The sequence below is a fragment of the Anser anser genome, assembly GCF_964211835.1.
Source record: "Anser anser genome assembly, chromosome: 12".
NCBI lineage: Eukaryota > Metazoa > Chordata > Aves > Anseriformes > Anatidae > Anser > Anser anser.
In genome coordinates, this window is record NC_139733.1 from 15,114,500 (window position 1) to 15,133,979 (window position 19,480).

The window sequence follows — 19,480 nt, forward strand, 5'->3', positions numbered from 1 at the left end:
GTGATGCTGATTAGTCAACCATTAAGCACAGTGAAACCCATGACTTCAAGGCAAGTCTAAAGGAAGGCTGTGGACAGTGATGTCTTTAGCAGAACAGTGATGTGAGCCCTGGTGCGTCCTGCCTTTGCCTGGGGGACAGCTGGAATGACTTACCTGTGTTTGTGGGGGAGGCACTGTGTGTGCATCCCAGCCTGGGCTCCTGCAGGTCTCCTTGTTGGGCGTGAGACACCAAAAGATCCTGAGCCAGTGACTCTGATGGGCAGTGAGCAAGAGGAAATAAGTCTTATGGGGGAAACGCTGAGGAGCAGGGAACTGGAGGGAGTTTCTCCATCATGCAAGGCAGCACAGCGAGTGAGCCCTGAAGCCAGAAGCTGTTTAGCACAACAGCTGTCAGCGCAGGATCCCAGCGAGGTTGATGCTGACGGCCCTGGCGCTGTCCTCAGCTCTCATGTACCCTCCAGGCTTATCCAGTATGGCAGAGAGAGCTTTTGTCGGAAATGGGAATCTGAAAGCCTGTTTGGTGCAATAGGCTTACCACAAAACCATCCATGTCCCGTAGCACGTGCTGACAACTACTTCTAGTGTGGAAAGAGGGGGCCCAATTTGCTAACCCTCGTGCAATAAAATCCCGTAAATTTATTCAGAACTCCTTGCTCCATCAAGGAATGCGGCATCTGACTCATTATTTTTTAGTATTTCACTTACTGCTTGACACTTGCAAGCCCAAAGAAGGGGGAATGTGTGTTGTGGTGACACAAAGGGAAAGTAATGAAAATTAAGTAGATACATTTAAAGAGAATTAGTTAAACTGTGCTTAACCTAAGTGTGAACAATCATTCAGAATTAGTGAAGTCTTCATTTGCTATAATTTACTTTGAAAGTGGATTAAGGTAAATTGAATTAAGGCCTCTTTAATTCTAAATAGAAGCATCTACATAGGGATGCAATTTAACTAATCTGTTCTAAGGGTTAATTTGAATAATGTACCCAGACCCATGAAAAGGGATACGGGGCAGTGCCTCAATATGAGAATCGTGTTTGCTTTTAAGATGGCCACGGGAAAATGTTTCAGAGATTCACAAAAGAGTCATTGGAGTTGGTTTCCCTATCCCAAGCCCTGCAGGGACTCTCAGACACCACGAAACTCTTCTAGGCAGCTCATCATCCTCAAGATCTGGGGCCTCTGGCACAGCTTTCTGAGCCTTTCTTCTCACTGGTCCTTTCCTTGGTGAGGAGTAATATGGCAATGGCTGTTAGTTCTTGGGGCTGTAACTTGAAAGGCAGATAGAAACTCAGAAGAGATACTTTTCAAGTGTTATTTAAAAAATCCAGCAACTTTTTAATGAACAAATTGTAAGACGATTATCATTAACCCTCTCCAGTTCCAGATCAGAGGCTAAATGCTTGTTTCTTTAGCCAAAACTTTCTATGTATTTCAACCCAAGACAAAACATGCAGGTGCAGTACCTATACTGCTGCAGACTCATATACTCTTCTGTGTCCCCCTTCCCTCCCCCCCAAAGACTACACTTGTCTTAATTTCCTCTCAATTACACTCAGGCATTAACTAATACTGACTAACTACAGCCCAAAATAATTATTGCTATCTGTTCCCTTTGTAAATATAACTCCAGCACTGAGCTAGAAGAATAATGGCATATTTACAGAAGGCAGCTAATTAAATTGAGCTTCAATTGCTTTCAGTTTGCCAGAAGGAGCCATTTTCACAGCAAAAAATGTGTGCAAGCCTGCATGCTTACCAGGAACAACTCGGTATAACATAATTCAGAGTTCCCAAGACAAAAATTCAGTTCAAGACAAATTTACACTGGCAATAAAAATCTCATTAAGGAAGATATGAAGATCTCTCTACTACACCACGACAGTTAAAAGAGGTTATCATTTTTTCAGTTTATTTAAGGAACAGTATATATTTCATTGTTCCAGAGCAGCTGTAATTGCAAGTGTCTTTCAAACACTGCTTGCAGTAATGCATTTGTCTTATGACTGTAACTTCAGAACCTGCCCGTTGATGCATCTTCATTAGGACAGCAGAAGATGCTGGAGTCTCAAAGCTCTTCAATGTTCGGTTTTTCCCTATTTTTCCAACCCTGGCTCCTGCACTTTGGAAATTCTCCCTCGCCCCCATTATTCAACCACCTGCAAAGATTTCCTGTGGTCACAGTTTGTCTCCAAATGTTTGTACCCTCTTTTGTTCCTTTGAGATAAAACCATTCATGATAATTACAGAGCAGCAGTCCGTTGACAAATCAAACTTTGAAAGAACCATTCTTGTTGCAGCCTGTTGTTACCAGTCCCCAGGGCCTTTTCTGTTTTGCAAAAACAAAAATAAGGGGATTGTTTCAGATTTTTTCCCCTTCATAACAAAGAATTGTGTGTTTCTTGTCCCAGTGTTCAGATAAAGCCTGGCGCAGAGATTGTTATTTACAGTCTTCTCCATTGCAATAGTTCACTGAGTTGCTGGATGGAAAGCTGATTTTCCTCCCCCGCCTGCATATCATTCCTGAATTTGTTTTTATCTGTTGGAAGTAACAATTTGGCAGACATCAGCACTTTTCCCATGTTTAATTAATTCCTTTAATTTTCTGGTAAATGAGAATAATGGGGCTTAATTTTGCTATTTATGTAAAATTGATTGGTAATTATGGAGATCACAGGAGATTTGGCTTTACAAACCAAAATTAAGTGACCTCTCAGTGAGGATGACTTGGCACGTCTCCTTCACTCGTGTGAAAGCAGAGATGGCATGGAAGCAGATGTCACTAAACTGCCTCTAGGTTAAAGGAAGACAAAATATGGAAATTTGTCATTTAAAAATATATTACCTGAATGGAAACTAGTACCGAGAATGAAACATAACCTGCTGTAGGAGACCATTCCTAACAGATACAGTGCTGTTTTTCTTTATTTATAAAGACGTGACACTGTCGTGCCTCAGAGGACTGAGGAGCAGGGGAGAAATCGGATAAATCGATTGTAAGGAAAGCTTGAGCTTGAAGCAGAGCTGGGGTTGAGGATACCTGGCTTCAGTTTCTTTTTCTGCCACAGATGACTTTTATGTGCTCTAACAAGTTTTCTTTTCTTTTTTTTTTTTTGTCTTTTTCCTCTGCTGCAGCATCAGGTTTATAATGCTTCTGGTCTGCTTTGGCTCATTTGAGTGCCAATGCTTGGTGGAAGGATTTATCAGGAAAATGCCGTACCAGAGCTAGGCTGGAGACCTCTGTGTGCCACTGGAACACAGATGGCAAATAACACCGTAAGACGTGAATCAGCATCCGCTGGCTTGTGGTTGTCTCCAGTTATCCAGGACCTGGTGGGACAGAGGTGCCTTAGGTGAGCTCTCTCCGTCCCAGCTCTGCTGGTAAGTTTGCTTTGAAGAGATCTGGACTTCAGTTTTCACAGTGAGCAAAACTGCTCCTTCCCCTCTGAGCAGCTCTGCTGGTGCTGCTGTGAGCCTGCAGGCTGGGCTGGCCACCCCTGGCTCCCCAGCTGCTGCTGCTGCAGGTCCTGTGCTGGTGCCAACACCCCCATGCAGCCCCCTGGCTGGGGATTTCGGCTGGGCTAAGGCTCCGGGATGAGACCCAGTGGGCTGGACTTAGCAAGAGAGAAGAGCTTTTGTTGGCCTCTGCCAGAAATGCCATGTGTATTTGCAGGGAGTGGGACAAGCTACAGGGCTTCTTTGAATTTAGCTTCAAAATCTAATTTCAAAGGCAACCACTTGCAAATTTCCAACTGTCTTTTAGTCTTAATGTTGAAAGCCCCTTGCATTCCCCCAGTGGCAATGCTCAGCAGCCCTTGAAATTATTTCCAGCATGTATCTTAAGTTTCAGAAGAAGGAAGCATGGGGAAAAAAGACAATCTAGATTCTCCTCAGTGAAGCTGCATCAATACTTGGCTGATCTGTATAATGCTAAGCACAGCGAAGCAGAGCTGAGCTACCAGTTGCTAGCTAACGAGAGGATTAGCTATGCCTGCAGATGGGCTGGCATAACTTAAGCGAGAGGGCAAGTGTGTAGAAAAGTCAAACTCAGACTCCGGGGGAGGGTGGTGCTGCTTTTCCTCTGAAGAGCATCCTCTGCACAAACAGTGGGCAGGAAAGCAGAGCGAAAGCAGTAGTTTGGCTGGGGCTTGATGAGTGTTTTGCAGTGAGTCAGTGCAGCTTTGCTTAATGTTTGTTACTACTAATAATTGTATTTATATTCCTGGCCAGCCCAAGTACTCAGAGGTTTATATGTGATAATCAAATCCAATCAAAATGCATTCACAAGCTCTCAAGTAGGATCCATTTAACAAATAGCATCCTCCAAGGTGGGCTGGAGAACAGGGAAATCAAGGGCATTAACAGCAAAGAGCTTTCAAAGCCAAGAACTAACGTAATAGTGCCTTCTGTTGATCTGGGGAAGGGCTGGGGTAAGAACCCAGCCTGGGTGCAGGAGGGGACAAGTGCTGTGGTACCTATTGCTGCCCAAAGCCTCGATCCCTGCAGCACCAGCCTGGCACGATCCACTGGGTGCTGAGCAGCAATGTGGGACCTTCAGGGCAGGACTAGAGCCACACACCCCTATTTCCATGATTTTATCTAGAATCAGTGTTCAACAAGCCCGTGTCACCCTGTGAACCCTTCTCAGTACTGATGTGATCCTGAATTTCCTGCAGTTCCTTTGAGGTTTCAGATGATTCAAAAGGAATTATCTGCTTCAGAGAGATCTTTGTCAATTGTTTTAATAGCCTGGAGAGAAAACTATTTGATCCTGCACTTAAATGTTTACATTTAATGGTTGTTTTAAATCTTCTGCTTATGTTGAAACATAAACCATTGCCATGCCACTGTAAAAGATGAACAGATTTTCCATCTTTTTAAATACAGAACAGAAATGTTTGCTGTTTATTTCTGCATTTTCTGCATGATGTTTGACATTTTTTCCATCCTTATCTATTATGAAATCTGCAACCTTGCTAGGATTTAATGACATGCTATTATATTACATTTCCATATTTGTATTATTCTACAAGTCACAGAACTTCCATTGATTCTCTTAGGTTCCTTTTTCAAATTGTCTGCTCTCCCTTGTTGCTGATTTATGCTCCTTGAGAGCAGAGCCACTATTTTTCCCTTTGTGATTGAATTTTTAAATGTTTTATACAGTTCTAATTTAGCTGCATATTTTTCCTTTTCAACTTATGAAACCTGCTTTCATGATTGTAGATATTTATTTATTTATTTTACCTCCTAGGCATGATTTGCTCACACTTTATTTGCCTCAAAAGCATTCTCAGTTTCTGTTTTGGCTTGTCTGTTTTTCAGAATATCAGCAGCCAGCATTAATGGTCAAACTCTCATCTGCACAGAAAGAAAGAAAAGTGGTTGTGAAACCATGATGAATATTTAGGTTGGTGATTCGTTCTTTTTATCTTTTTTTTTTTTTTCATCCAGGGAGACTGACTGCTGAACCACCTCAATGTATCTGCTGTACGTTTTCTGTTAAAAAATACCAGCTTCTTAAGTGTTTCCTAAAGTTGGGCCCCTGTGGTAATGTAACTTCTTCAGCATATTATGGTGGGTGTATTTCAGCAGGTCTGGAGGGGTCTCAGAGTGATGGCTCTTAATGCGCCGTGGTAGGATCCTATACTAACTGGGTCTTAAATTTATAGACAAGCCTATAATTCTGTTTTCTTTGTGTTTAGGAGGCAAACACAGCAGCGTGAGTCAGGACAGAGCAGGAATTACAGCAGAGGGTGTCTTGATAGAGATGTAAAAGGTGCCAACTCAGTATAGGACCAACAAAAGCAGCTTACTCAGGAAGGAGAGGGGTCTAGAGTCACACCGAGACACTTCAGCTGCTTTCTGACCCACGGGCAAATCTCCCTCAGGGGCTGGCAGGTGGGAGATGGACCCCTCAGAGAGACCATCAGCTGCTCCAGAGGAATGAGATGAATCTTCAGGTACTGCAGTAAGCAGAGCCCAGGGATGTTGCTGCCTGGGGTTTGGATTTTGTCTGTGCAGGGCATAGCTAGCTGCTCGCTGCTGCTTTCTCACAGCAAGGGGAGCGATGAGGAGGTTGTGATTTAAGGACCTGTTCCGTGGGGTAAGCTGGGTTAAGCAGGGCAGGATTGGTCAACCGTAAGAGCTCATGGTGGTGGAAATGAAAGAGAAAATAATAATTGCAAAATAGCAGGTGAAAGCAGTTGAAATTAATTAGAACTGCAGCATGAGGTGAAGATGCAGACAGCTATGCACTATGCTGTATATAACTACCTGCTGATCACCACCACCTCTTTGTTTGTCCACAATTCCTCCAGACAATCATACCGCTTTGCTTGAGGAGTAGGAGGAACAATTAGATTTTGGCCTCAGAGAGAAATCCTCTTTAACTTGAACAAGTAAGACATTTATACTGCTTATTCTATGCTTTTCATATGCTTATTGACTGTTAGTTTACTATTTGACAAGTGAAACCAAGAAGATATGATATTATTTTCCCTTTTCACATTTTTTTCTATAAATTTATATTTAAGGGCCCTACAGAAAACAAGTTTCCCCCCTATTGTTCTTGTTATTGGCATTATACATAGATAAAACAATCTAAGAGAGTATTTTTCCTAGTTAGGCAGAGCAGAGATACAATGTACCATAGGCACATCTGTCAACATGATACCCCTGCCTGTCTTTATTTTTGCAGTTTGCTTGTGGTCCATTTAGAATTAGATTACGACTGATTGGTTCCTGCATTCAAACTACTTCACACAACGCTCCATCCACTGGCATATAAAACAAAACTGAGGCGACTGGAAAGCCTGAGGGACCAATTCCAAATATCACTGTGCAATAAAACCTGTATTTTCTTAATTTTTTATTGATTCAGCACTCATTCTCCTGTAATGCTGCTGCAGTAATATTAAAACCCAGTGACTGACAGTGGCATCCCATAGAAGTGATTTAAATAGCAGTACTGGGGAAGAAAGTAGGCTTTGTTTTTGCAGCAATTTTGCTCAAACTGGCCCAGAGGATCTCCCTTGCAGGCAGGGAATATACTATGCACCTTTTCCCCTTTGAAATACATCTTCCTTATTTCTGCCAAACCTGTACCGTGCCTGTGAAGTCAACAGATTTCCTGCTGCTACCACTGCTGGGTGCAGCCTGCAGCCCTTAAAAGCAAGCATGAATATTTGGTTTGTACAAGGGGACTGGTTATTTGTGTGGGGTAGGGAAATGATGTTCAAATGCAAACCCCAGACTGCTCTTCATGTGATATACAACATAAAACAAGTGAAAAAAGCATTCCTGTGAAATGCAAGAGTTTGGCTAATTAATAATTGCAAAATGTGTGCTGCTTGCAGGTGGGAATTTGAAAGGACCTCATGAGGTCTGGATTCACAGAGCCAGCCAGTGAAGTGGGAACTGGGTGTGGGAACTCCTTGAAGAGCCTGGAAATCCTGGCCTGCCCGTGGGAAATGGGATGGGATGGAGATTTTGTTATGTGTTATAAACCTCCGGAGTGTGCAGCACTGTGCTGACAGGAGGTATTTCTCATTCCCTGCTGCCTGTGAGGCTTTTGGTTGGGGAAGCAGGGTATTCCCAGAACTCTAGCATGGGTTTCTGCTCCCTATAGGCATGCACAAATGAATGAGAAGGCTAAAAATGAAATAAAGCTGGTAAGAAGATATATGGGAGCTCCAGAGGCTGCTGGATGGTAACTGGTTTCTCTGTCAGGACAAGTTAATCTGCACTCATAAGTGTCTCTGAACCATAAAAAAGCCATGGCCCAGGGTTTGTTTCTGGCCTGGGTAGATGGTAATGGAAGCAGCCTGGTGTGGTGGTTCCCCAAGGTCTGGCAGAGATGATATTTCATGTTGGGGCAGATATAAAACTGTAATGTGTTTTGGGCCCCAAACTTGGAAACAAAAGCCAGAGAAAGTTTGATCAAAATTGTCTCCGTTGCAATGCACTAGCCCAGAACCAATCACAGAAACTAAAATTTGATTACATGCAAGCCTGAAGTAACCCAAAATTGTTCAGTGCAATTTGTGGAAAAGGACAGTGGCCGAGCATCTGTAGGGTCTGAGTGCTAAGACTAAAGCTAAGGGCCATCCCCCTTGGCACATCCTGATTGTGAAACAACTCAAACCCACCCTAAAAAACGAGAAGCTGAGCTCTTATCCAAAACCAGCACCTCTGCAGCTGGGGGTGGAAGCGACCCACTTTGATTCTAAGTGATCATTTCATTTGCTTTGCAAACTCTGCTTGTTCTTGATATCAGATACTGACTAAATGTGAAAAAAAAGGTGGCTCGGCCCTCGGCTGAGTGGCACAAGCAGCCCTTGAACTGCAGGGACACACAGGCATCTCTTGCTTGTTGCAAGGTGACTTGGAGCTGAAAACACCACGATTTCCAGGGGTTTCCCATCCCCACGGGGAAATTTTTCACCCTGGTCCTGGCGAGGGACCAACGCCCCATCCCCTCACTGCTTCCCAAAGCTGCTCTCTGAGCTGTAGCTCAGCACTTGTTTTCTGTTGACCGAAGTCAGGCAGTACTATTGTTTGGGTGTGATTCAGAATGAATATTGAGTGTGCCTCTAAGATAAAGTCATTATTTAGGAGCTCATTAAAGAACTGGCCTTGAAAAAATTTCCCACTGCTAATATCCTCTTCCATCACTGTGTCAAGGATCGCGGCTAGTTTAGAAAAAGAGCTGTGGGCTCGTGGTGCTGCTGTAGCACCTCTCTCCTCCTACCTGGGGGATGCTTACTTCTTTAAGCTTAGAGCTAAGAAAGCACCAGGTGTTAACATGAGCTGTAAATTGCTTATTTAGCAATAGTCCCTCTGCAAAGTCCCTCAGCACCCTCATTTCCAGAAAAGACCCTGAGGCTCTCTTCTTTCTGCTCCCAGAAGGTAACTTGGGCAGAAATGAGTTTCTGGGCTTCCCAGGAGTGAAGTGCTTCCTTGCGGCACTGCTGCGGTTCCCTGGGTGAAGGTTCTCAGAGTTTGTTGGCAACCAGCACGGTTTTTGGCTTGTCGTGGCTAGGTTCTGGAGGACAGCAAGTGTCCGTGCTGGAGAGCCGGGCTGCAGCCTGCCTTCTCTCCAGATGCTGTGCAAAGTCGTGCTTCAGCTTCAATAAATACTAATTTGCACTAATGGCATTTAATCCTCTTCAAACCATAATTTACAGTATCAGATTATTATCATAATATCTGATCTACAGTTCTTAATGCTTTATTGTTATCCCATTACAGGGAGGTTCTGCTGGCACTGCATATTGTCTATTTCTCTTACAAATGTTCTACAGAAACCTTATTAATTATTAGTCCCATAAAACACCTGTTAATGTTACCATTTTAATAAATCTCCTTCTTAATTAAATTAGGTGGTTCTGATAGTAATCCTCTAATGTCCACTGCCTTTCTGTTCTCATCACAGTCTGATTGTACATTGGGAAGCAGTGCTCAATTATAATTGATGTAGGACATAACTCAGAACCAAATTATAACATATAAAGCCATATGATCATTGAAGAATATAATAGATCTTCACACTAAAGTGTCATTTGGATTGATTGGTGCTGTTTCTAGAGCCTTGTTAGAGGTGAGAAAAGGCTTAATTCAAAAGGACTTTTTTTTAATTTTCTCTTTCTCTCTCTTTCTCTTAAACTCATGCACTCTATTCTCTTCTTGATGCACAGCCTCTAATTCAGCTACTTTGGTGTAGAGTTCACAACACGTACTTTCCCAATTGCGTTTCAGTTCTAAAGCCGATCTTTCTTTTTTCTTTTTTTTTTTTTTTAATTTTGTAAAGGCAGACTACATGATGATTTTATTTAATGATTTAATAAAACTTTTCCTCCTGAGATAGGTGCAAGAAATCTTGCTGATCTATTACTGCTGCTACCCAAGCATGAAAGTACAGTTATATATGATACAGCAATACTGAAGCTATAAGCAAAAAATTAAAAGCGGATAAGAACTAAGATCTTACCCCAGCTGGAAAGTTGGGTAGGCACCAGGAAGATTTCCTGCAGTAGGGCAAAAGCACTGCTCACTTGGGTCCAGGTCAGTTCCTCTCTATGAGGGAATGCCTTAGGGGAAACCTGTGATATCTAGGCACCTCGTGGTCTTACTACTTCTTCTCAGCCTTGGGAGTGGGAATGTCCCATGTTTTACGGAGGTAGTGATGGCTACTTATCTCTCAGGACACCCTAGAGCAAACAGTGGAGTTTTCCCAGTGGTGAGATTCTGACTGTCAGCTCTCCAGACCTTCATTGCCACTGGGGAAAGCCTCTTGATATTGCTTCACTGCCAACCTCCCCTCCCATCATACTCATTTGCTTTCCCCATGGCAGCTGCAGTCATTTATTGTCCAGAAAAGCAACACAGCAAAATGAATGTGTGGTTTTAATTGATTTTAGCATAGCTCAGAAGCTCACTTTGCAGCAGTTCCTCCTCAGAGCCTCCCCCTTGCCCTGTGCATGTCTGCTCCCACCCTTTCCCGTCCTCCCATTTGCTGTGGGCTTTAGTATCTGGCCCCCAGTGAACCTAGTTTAATGCCCTCCTCAGGAGAATATTGGCTGTTTCTTGCCCCAAAACGATGTTATGGCTACTTTCAAGATGATCTGATGCTGTTCAAAACCAAACAAAATGATGTCCTCCCTCTGCCCTTGCTTTCTTCCTTTTAAAACTGAATTGCCAAGCAAAACTTGTTTGAAGAGAAAAAGCTGTGAGTCTCATTTGGAAGACGTCAAAGTGAAATATTTTGAGATTTTAGAAATGAAACATTTTAGTGTGTTTGGATTATGTGCCTTGTGTTTCCACCTCAGTGGATGTCTTTTATTGATCCCCCTCCCTTTTCCCCTGCCGTTTGCTGGTAGCTTGCTGAAACTGTGCTGTTTGGATGCCTTCTGCAGTATCAGCTTTGGCTGCTCATTTCGGGCAGGGCCTGGGAAGGGACAGATGATGATGAGGACTTCAGTCTTGCGTCACTGTAAACCAGAAAGAGTTGGAAATCTGTGGAAAATGTCTGTGAAAGATGAACTGCTAAGGGAGTGGGTGTCACACAGGTAACGTGTAGGTGCTTGAAAAGCCCCCTGAACAAAACGAGGAGCTGGTTCAGTACATCTAACAAAATTGAGCCTTTCTCTAGCATTTTAATAGTGCATGAACCACAGCCGCTGCTTGTTGTGGGGCTGCAGAAACTTGTGAGGAGCAGATCGTGCAGCTGAGGCCTGCAGCAAAGCACCAGCTCCCAGGGCCCACGCTGGATCTTCCTGTGAGAAAGAGGTGATGCCCATTTCCTCATCCCCTCCGGGCTCCGAGAGGAAGATCCCCCATTCACTCGCAACACAATGTGCTAATAGACTGAGTTTCCTGGAGCCGAATGCTGCCTGCCCCAGGTCAGTGGAAGCTCTTCCATCTCTCCTGCTTTTGCTGTCTGAGAGGAGCCTGCGGCGTGGCACCATGCAGGGGGGCATCCTCCGAGCTGCCGAGCCGGCGTTGCTAAGAGACTCGGCCTTGTGGAGGAGCAACAGCCATTAACTTGTTGGGAGCGGAGAACGAACCGGGAATTAAAGTAATTTGAAAACACTTCTACCTTCATACCTTAATTGCGAACAGAGGGAAATTAGCCTGAAATCTGGGGTGTTCTGGTTACTCTTGCAATGCGGCTGCTCTAATGGGTTTCGTGGACGTTTCGCTGTGGGGCTGCAGCTGTGGGTAATTACTGCCGTCCTCGCTCTCTCTCGAGGCACGTTTAACCTGCGCAAAGTGTGGCAGAGCCCAGTGTCTGCTTGGTCCTGCCTCTGCTCGATCCACAGAGATGCTCGGATACTATTAGCTGGTTAAATGTGGTGATGCTTGGAAGCAGCGTGTGGCCCAGCCTTACCGAACTTTGGTAGATGGAGCGTGTCTGCTGAGCTGTGTTGCTGCTAGAGAGAGGTGATGCAATAGGAGATAATGCATTTACTGTCTTGGTTTCAGAGCATTTTGGGGAAAGTTGCACAACTCTGCTGGGAGAGGGGAGTCAGGGCACGGAGTCAGTCATGTCCCAGGCACACTGCCCTTTGCGCCTCACCCTCCTCAATTCTTTGGACCGTTTAACATCATAAAATCCTGTTTGTGGGCCCTTTGCAAGAAACAGTGTGTGACTTCAGCCTTGGGAGGCCTGATCCTGCCCAGCAACACTCCGGGGACAGGGAAGCTTGGGGGGGGGGGGGGGGGGGGGCGCTACGTTAGCATCCCCTCTGCTCTGGCCAGGGCAGCGCAGTGCACAGCTGAGTGGTGCTGTGCAGTGAGGTGCTTGTCCTGCATCCTGCGCAGAGACAATCGCTTGCTGCATGTCAGCGGCATGTAGTGGAAAATTTATGTATGATTTCTCGCTGTTCAGACTGAGCAGAAATGCCATTCTGTGAGAGAAGTGGGCCTCCACAGAGCTGAATGGCTCAAAGAATAGGCCCTATCAAGGCTGATAATCTTCCCTAGTGATAACGCAGTGGATTATACAGCGATTGGATGTTGAGAGTACACTGACCTTAATCTCCCTTAACTTTGGTTTTCTCTCCCATCAGATAATAACGGAGAAAGTACAACATGTGCCATAGAAGATTACACACATCCTGCCACACTTCACAGATGGCTGATACAAAAATCAGAGACAATGCTAAAATAATTAAAAAGACCACAAAAATAAACCAGTGCATTCAGCTTCTTTGTGAGGCTGTGGCTAAGGAAACTGAGCCAGCCGGCCTGAAATGCACAATATAAATGTAAGCAGATCTTATTAAGATTCTGTGTGGCTGTTAAAGCATCCTCAGCCATTGCTCCAGCTTAGCATCGCTACTAATGGGGAAGAGAGGAAGAGATTAGTTTAGGCTACTTTGAGACAGCACAGATACACGCAGGAGGCATTCTCTGTTGCTCGAACTTGTATTTCACTGACCTGCTATGTGACAAGAGGAGTGCCAAAAATACAGAAGAGTTGGCACATAAAATCCATGTCTACTCTATCTACTCTGTCAAGGCTAAAAAAAAAAGTCCTGAATGAGCCTTAGAGAGTCAACAAATCACTAAAATAGCAGCTAAAGAAGGAAGTTCAGCACGAGTTCAACTCATTAAAATTCCTGCTAATGTATGCTCTTGCAAACCAGTGGGCTGAGCGTGATTCTGGCGAGCGGAAGGATGCGTGTGAACTCGTACACAAGTAGGAAACGGACAAGGTTGATGTGACTGACCTTCAGCACTGAAGCCTGATCGTTCCTGTCATTTGACATGGTTATGCGGGAAGAAAAGGTCAGTGGTGCACCTCCGAGCTGGAGATAGTGAGAAATCAGCTTTCTGCACAGCTTTTTTGGGCAAATCCACAGCTGTGTGCAGAATAGTGTGGTGTATTGATGTCTCATACTTTTGGTCATGCTACATGAGGTCCCAAAGGGGAGGGCAACTGGGCGAAGGAGTGGCTGTGGCAGAGTATGAACATAGGTTGTTCATTTAGAAAGCACCTGTAACTAATGGCGATTCTCAATTAAAAAGCAGATGAGGCCTATGAACAATGAATATATTCCTTTTCTGTTCTTCCATGCAGCCAATGTGGAAAAAAAGGAGACTTAAATCTCCTATCTGTACCTTATGTACATTTCTCATCAACTCCAATGGGAGTTTTGCTGAAGAAGTGCAAAACAGAGCTGGTAACTTTATTTCCATTTACTCAATAGTTCTGAGATTGAAAACGATAGAGACTGGGCAGAAGAAATAACAGGGGCATCTCATATCCATGTGTCGCTTCATTAAACATCTGAAAATGGCAATGAAAAAGCAGAGATTGCAGAATGAGATTTCCAGACAGAAGGATGATAGCATAAAAGACTCTGTCCTCTGCTTGTACAATACACATGTGGTCAGAAAAATAAAGGCAGCAAACTATCTTACTGTACAATAGATGAGAATTTTCATAGCTGCTATTTTGGATGCACAGGAAGTAGAAAACTGTTTTACACAAGAGAGTCACTTGTTAACTTTGGGTATGTGATATGTGAATGTATAACTGAGATAAAAAAAATCACGTGGTCTTATCCTTCTCCTTGACAGGAAATATTTGCATTCAGAAGCTCAAGAACTTAACATTGAGCAGCTAAGGAATATATGACAAAATATTGTAATGCTAACTGACATTGTGTGCAGGAAAATTAGTCTTTACAAAGCTTGTTATTTGCCTTTGTTGCTGTTTTAAATAGAAAATATTTGATTGAGCTTTGCTCCCTGAATATGGTGAAAGGAGTTGGACTCAATGATCCTTATGGGTCCCTTCTAACTGGGGATATTCTATGATTCTATGATTCCATTCTATGAAAAAAGTGACTAAGCCACATGTTTCTGCAAAACTGCCCAAAGGTGCGATGGTTCCTGAAGGCAGGGTTGCTCTTCGGACCTCACAGAGCGGTGGCCATGGACAGCAGAGCAGTCCTTCCATGTTCAGACCCCTCTTTTGGAAGTCGTATCTTCCAACATCTCATCTCCTTTCTGAACTGGAGAGATGGGGATGAAGCAATCGTGTGCTTCAGTAAGCCTATACGGGTCCAGGCCTGAAGGATTTCTGTTTCTCCTTGCTCGTGCTTTTTGCTAACAAAGGGCTTGTTGTGAAAAGCACCCTGCAGCTGAACTGGGTAAATGATCTTCATAGGAATCAAAGTCGGCCGAGCTGCGAGGAGAGCGCTGGGTGACTCTGGGCTCAGGTCCAAAGTCTTTGAGGAGCCCAGCAGAAAGTCCTGGGCCCGGAAGTGGTCCCGCTGCTCCTAGATATGCACAAATGGCGTCTGCTCCCAAACTGCAGCTCCCTGCACACCTCCTTTGGTTTATGTTGGCTCTGACATGAGTGACGGAGACGGAGTCCCCAGGGGTTCCTATCCTTGCTGGTGGGGCCCTGATGGTGGCACCCAGGCAGTGGCTTTGGGCAGGTGGTGGCACCAGGGTAAAGGAGGTGAGGTGGGACATCTCAGTCCCTGCACTAACACCCAACCTGACAGCCCGGCGCTGCCGCTGGAAAGTAGCACACAGCACAAGCTGCAGCCTCTGGAGTCTAGACGCTTTACAGCCTGAAGAGAGCTGTGCTCCCTAATGGACACACGCCGGGTTTTCAAGCATCTGTTCATCTTCTCCTGGTTGTCTGCGACTGAGCCCTTGTTCTGAGGAGTGCTGTGCTCTCCACTGAGCCCCAGAAGCGGCTCCTCCAAACTTGCTTCATTGTGTCTGTGCCCGTTGCTCGGCGCTTGCAGGATGAAATGGAAGGCAGCGAGAGTGATGGTGATGAAATGATCAGCGAGAGGAACCTGAGCTGAATTTTGGCAGGGTAATTAGTGGTGCTGGTGGCTTTGAGGAGAGTAAGGGTTTGTGCGTTCTTCTATTATCTTTGTGGCACTGGGGGAACGCTGGGCAACTCCCTCCTGATCCTTCTCTAATTAAAAGTTCTCTCTGGGCGAGGACTGGAATACATGAGGAAGCAACAAACTGAACGCTGCGAGGTCCCTGCTCTGCCTCTCGCGGTGGGGCTGGCGAGGAAATTGCCCCTTGCCTTCTGCAAGCAGCAGTTAGTGGTGCTTTCAGCAGCAGCTGGTCTCCCTCGCAGACGAGATGGCTGACTGTGGGGTTTTCTTCCCCCGGCTGCCCTTTAATGTCAGTGAGCAGCCCGTGGGGTGCAGGAACCATCCCAGGAGCCAAGGCAGAAGTGTGCTGAGGGTGGTAGGGCTCTGCTAATGCTAGGTCAGGAGAGGAAAAGGAAAGGCATTGAAGGAAGAAACTGCAGCCCTGGTGCGCTGGAGGTACTGCAGCCCTCCTAGGGTGGCTACGGGAGAGCATCCCAGGGGTATGACCCGGGGATATAATCCCTGCTCCCAGCTAAGCTCCTCAGCACAGGACAAAAAACCCATTCACTGAGGCAAATCACACACACACAAATGGGAAATGCTTCGGGTTGATCCTAAGGGACGTTTTGGAAGTTTTCTCTGAAACATCAATATCTTATTATTTTTTTAAAGGCTTGGTTAGAATGAAATGGAAAAGAGAGTCTGTTTTCCTGTAGATAGGAGACAGTTTTTGAAAGTTTTAGTTGTAAGTAATTTTGTTTTGAAATTAGATTTCAAAAGGTGCACCCCCAAATGCTAAAAGAATGTCAAAGTGTATTTTATATATATTTTTTTGGTTTAAAGATTGGGATTTTTTTGACCTGACCAAAACAACTCAACAGTTCAATAGCATTTCAAAATACTCAAGTGAATCCAAATTTGCACATTCTAGAAGAAAATATTTCTTTCCAAAATAATTCAATAAGTTCTCCATTGCATCACCTCCTGGTCTGTCTTTGTGTTAGGAGGGAGGTTTGTTCCTATCCTTCCAATACATTTTTTTTACTTTAATAAGTAAAACTCATGCATAGTGTAAACACACCAAAAAGCACACACCCTATTGAATTTTCAGAGATGAGTATTTTAAATCCAGCCTTTCCCAAAGCTCCAGACATGCATTATTTACAATGGAGAATAATAATGTAACAAAGCTGTATTATATTAAAATTGGTCTGTAAAATATTACGATTATCATTTTTCGTAGCTTGACTTAAGGTGCACAGTTTATATAAAACAATATGAATTATTTTCTGTTACAAAAAATTATTCAGTGTGGGCTCTGTGTATTACAATTATTAATCTTTCTATTTAAATGCAAATTTTTTCTTTCGACTGAGAGCTAAAGATACTTTTTATACAACTAATAAAACACAACTTTGATCTTCTGATCCCTCATCAGGGAGATGGCTTTCTCAGTTGTGTTTGGGATGTCTCTGCCAGAACGCGTTGTTCCTTTACAGCAACGATGCTTTCTTCATAAATACATTGAAAATTGCTTCCTGTTAGAAATGAAATATTCATTTGTACAGCAAGGTATTACTTGGGAAATCCTCAGTTGCTTTGCTTTTGTAGCAAGAGAAAAGAGCTAAAAAGAGTAGTGTCCTTTTTGTGGGCATATGCAGTGCCTGCAAAGCAGGAGGGTGGTTTATCCTTAGAAAGTCCTGCTTTGAGTCCTAGTGGGTTTGCTGCTCTGAGAAACTTTAAATCAAGATTTCTTCAAGCAGGTTGGTGTCAGCCTGAATGGGGTCTGGTGGTGTGGCTCTCTCCTGCTCTCCCCAGCTGCAGAAGGGAGGTGGAAGTGGCCAGGCTGGACTAGAAGGAGACTTCTGACGTTTGGTCACTGGGAGCTGCCACCAGCCTGTGTTTTTTTGCAGGTTGCACCAAGTGTGAAAGAACACCGCAGCACTCGAGGAGAGAATTAACTCGTAGCTATCAGACAGCTCGTGTCGCGAAGCGGAAATTACAGCCATTTATGTGATTTCAGGCTAATTTCTGCCAGTACTTGTTCTGGTAAGTACTGCTACTACCCTGAGTAGCTCCGAGGAAGGCTTCTTTAATAAGGTTTGTAGTGTCTGCCTTGCAGTTAACCTCCTTTACTAGTGCTGGTGAAAGCTAGGTGGCACCTCCATCTTCCAGCCTTGCCTATGCAGGACTCCCCCTTCCATGTTCCAAGAAATGCCATGTCCTGCTGGTGGAAATTCGCCTCATTTTCTCCCAGGTCTGGCGTGGGCATGTTTTCCTCTGGCCACTGGACGCCCCTTGGTTTTCCATGTTAGTTTTGGTCTGGGTAACCCAAGGTGGGAGCTTGGCTGCTCCAGCCAGTGGAAGTAGTAATTGAAAAGGGTAAAGCAGGGAGCGGTGTTATAATTAACTGGCCGCATTAGGCGTTTTACAGCACTGACACCTCACAAGAGTGGAAGTTTAATGAGAATGGAGAGAGGCTCAAAAGCAATCCATTTTCCTGGTAAAGAGTGTAATGAAGGTGTGAAATGATGCACAGCTAACTAAACCTGTCCGTAATAGCCTCTCTGTTATAATGTAGCGATCTGACAGACTTTAGAAAAAAAAACAAGGCGATGTGTGTGTATATATATATAATATATATATTCATTTCCTTACAGTGCTAATGTAAGGTGTAGTACAGTTTCACTGGGTGTGCCACATGTAAGTCAGGTGTTGAAATGTGTGAAGAACTGCTTTAGGAACCAAACCACTCGTTTGCGACGTGAAGAGCAGCACAACCCGAGGTGTGTGCCTCAGAATCAGGCCCCACAGCGAGTCCCAGGGCCAGCTCTGCTGTGGCACAGCCTGTGCCACTGCGACCCGCCTGCAGCCTGCCCACTACCATCCTGCAGAAACCTGTGGTGAATTCCTTGCAGAGCTGCCAAGGAGGGGCTGGGAAATTAGCATCAAGGTATTTTCTGACTGTTTGCTTGAAAAGATGCCGTGTCTTTGATCATTAGTTTGAAATTCACTGGTAGCAGCTGTAACCAGTGTACTTCGCACAGCGAAACCCTGCAGTCTGTCACTGCGATCACATTTCTCCGCCTTCATTTGCAAGTAAAGCACCAAATCGGGGGGGTGCAGAGGGAATTGGAGTGAGTGTGGCATCTACGGGGCTGCTGGTAGCAGGTGGGAGTGAGTGGCCCTTGGAGGAACCCGGTGCTGCCCTGGCAGCACCTCTGTGCAGCACCCGTGTGCTCCCCCGGCTGGGCAGGGGCTGAAGGACAGAGTCTGGGAAACACCAAGCATGCAGATGAAGTATAAAAATGGAGATAAACACACTGTTGTAATCAAGGCGTAAATACCCGAGCCAATAAACTGCAATGTGCGCAATTACTTTTACTCTCCGAGGCAGTCTCCATCACTTGTCAGGACTTGCATGATATGGCTGAGCCTTTGCATAGCTGCTCTCAGTACAGAGCCTTCGTTTCTGAACTGCCAGTGTTTTGCATGTGGCAGATGGTGGAGGCTCGTCAAGCGTAATTGTGGAGCATCGATGCTCCAGCTCTCCTGCAGGGAGCATCGTACCCTGATGGGCAACTCAGGAACATCAGGATCCTTTCTTTTGAAGATCTCAACCATATGATATATGATACGTAACGCTTGCATTTCTGTAATTCTGCTCTAGAGGCTTGCTGTTGTTGGTGCTCAAATTTGTTGTTGTTTAGCACATCACAGGACTCGGAGCAATGCTGTTTCGGCAAAATATGTGGGAAGACTATGTAAACACTACACAAGCTTTCTGTGTGCTCCATGTGTCTTCTTCAGTGTATTTAATGATCCAGCCATGCAATTACAGCACACCTATTAATACAAGTTAATACAAAGGCATAATTATTTTATGGGAGCACTTAAGTTATATTTTTATAAAGAGAACAAGAGGATCCCCTGAGACACTGTTGTACAAATAATGAAGGACAGAAGCTCAATTAGTGAATGAACAGAAAGGAAAAGTGAGGCATGAATAATGTAAAATAGAGCATAACTCAGCAGGCATATTAGTTTGTATAATATAATGCTTCTTATATGTTAAAAGGCTGCATTGAGGAATGAAGTAGCTGCTTTTCCTATAGCAGTT